Genomic DNA, 2,484 nt, shown 5'->3' on the forward strand with positions numbered 1-2,484 from the left:
ATAACATATTGATTATTGTAGTCATATTAAAACAGTTATAGTTCCTATTATACTTATGCACTTTTAGTTGTTGAGTTATTTCAAAACATTTATACTTTTAACATAATTATGCTATCTCATCTTCTCTAATCTAGATGAAGAGTAAACTTTTGCGCTCTTAATTGCACAGTAGACTATTCTATTTGGGCTAGACAATAGTTTTTCCCATTCTTATCCACATTAAAAATCATAGTGTTTCTTTCCATGACTTTTATTTTATCTCTATGCGTACTGGATTTTTATGCAACTCTAAGATGTTTAATTATCACTCTATCACAATGAATTTTCTAGCATACAAAAATATTTATTTATTAAATATTTATAAAATAATATAAAATGCATAAAGATATATGCTTTTTTGTGTGGAAAAGTATAAGTATAGACCGATTCAAATGAATGAAATTTTGAATTACAATAGATTACACTTCCTCCCAATTATAGAATACACAAGGAAGATATATAAGAACTAAACTGTGGGTAATAACCCTTACATATGGTGGTGGTTGTCGAAATAAATTCTTTTTTTTTTTAGCAAAAGGGAGAGATTACAACTTAGAAATAATATTTAACTTTGTGGTTAGAATAATCCTTCTCCCCACAATATAAGTGAGGGTTCTCTCTTCTAAATAAGAGCAGATTGAACACTAGATTAGACAAATTTAGTGCTTGAAGTATAGTTAAAAATTTTGTAACATTATTGAAAATCAAGTGACTTTTGAATTGTGTGTGCATATAGTTAAAATGAAAATTTGGATGGAAAAAATTTAATGGGATTAAGGTCGCTCACTTTTGAGATGATTAAGCTAAAATTATGAGTAATGATTAAATAATATCAAGCTTGTGATGGATTATATATCTTATATATTTTGGCTAAAATTATGAAAATGTCACTTTAAAAAAGTCATAAATATATTGCATTCTTCACATGAAGGCAAGTTGAGGGCATCGGCTTAAGTTAAATTTAAAGAATGATTAAAATTATGAAGAATTTCATAACCATATTTGACAATTAACACATTGACAACTATTGACAACAACTGGTATAACTCGACTGTTATGGTTTAATTATCATTACTCAACTGGAGTCATTCAAGCATCATTCCTTAATGTTAACCCTAATTCAACATTCTATATTTGTGATATGTATAATGTCTAAGTGAGTTCTTTTTCAACTAACTTTGATTATGACAGAAAAGTTTTCAAGGCTAAAATCTTGCTCTATAACTTAGACAATTTTTTAATTATTGTAGATTAGATATTTACTATCAACTTGTACTTCTCCTTTTTGAAGAGGTTCATGTCTTTATATGTTTTTCTTAAAATTTTTAATGCATTTTTTGTTACTTGCTCAACTATAATCGGTTTCTAACGTGTAGATTCCTCCCAGTTAGTTGTTCGTATTCAACTCTAATTGTTTGCCTTCTTCAAGAAGGAATAAATTAGTGCAAAATAAAATTCAAAAATTAAAAAATGCAAGGAATTAGTTCTTGTAAATAAGTAGGCAAATATGATAAGTAAAAGTACATATAATAGATGGTTGGTTAGCTCAGTGAAAGAACAACCTTAATAGATGCCTTTGATGTGTTTTTTTTTTTTTTTGCTCTTACTTTTATATATTTAGAAGAGGGGATTGGCGTTAAATAATTTTTTATATAGATAATAATGGTAATCATACTTGCTAGCAAATTGGGTGCAATCTAAGTGAGAAATAAACCTTAGTGTTGAATAATTACTTATATATCTGTAAGAAAGGAAATTGCATCTCAAGTCAAATTTAGTCTTTGTAATCTTTCTCGAACACCATATTAGGAAGCTTGTTAGCATTTTGAAGTAGCACAATAAAAGCTTCATCGATCATGTATTTTCTTACTAGTGACTTTATGTTGTATTAAGAAGAAGAAAAAAAAGTAAAATCACAATTTGATCATGGAAATTTATTGATGCAACTAAGGAAAGCATTCAATATCTTCTAAAATCCACATGAATTTGAAAGGAATTTGAGGATAGATACGGGAAGTTCCAAATGAGATTGTTGTGAACTATTTATAAAAGGAAAATGTGAATTTTGAAGCATTATGTCATCATTTGCTCAATTCAAATCATGAAATTTTAATTGATTTCACAGAATTTAGAAATGGAAATTAAAGTCACATCCTTGATATACAAAAATTAAAATACAAATGCACTACAAGTGGATCCATCTTATAAGTAAATTTATAAAGCACGACTAGTATTCTTAAAGTTAGCAATCAAATAAAAAGCAATTCATTTTAATAAAGTGTTCACTACTGTCTATTGGATCCAAAATATTCTTTTTAGAAAGTAAAGTGTGCTAGATAATAGTTATAAGCTTAGCTCTGTCAATGAATTGACACACTAAGGAGAATCTTTTGATTCACCAAAAGACTTTAATCTTTGTCGGCACTATTTTTGGTGTGGGGTTTG

The sequence above is a fragment of the Phalaenopsis equestris genome, unplaced genomic scaffold (genome assembly GCF_001263595.1).
Source record: "Phalaenopsis equestris unplaced genomic scaffold, ASM126359v1 Scaffold000258, whole genome shotgun sequence".
In the NCBI taxonomy this organism is placed as follows: Eukaryota; Viridiplantae; Streptophyta; class Magnoliopsida; order Asparagales; family Orchidaceae; genus Phalaenopsis; species Phalaenopsis equestris.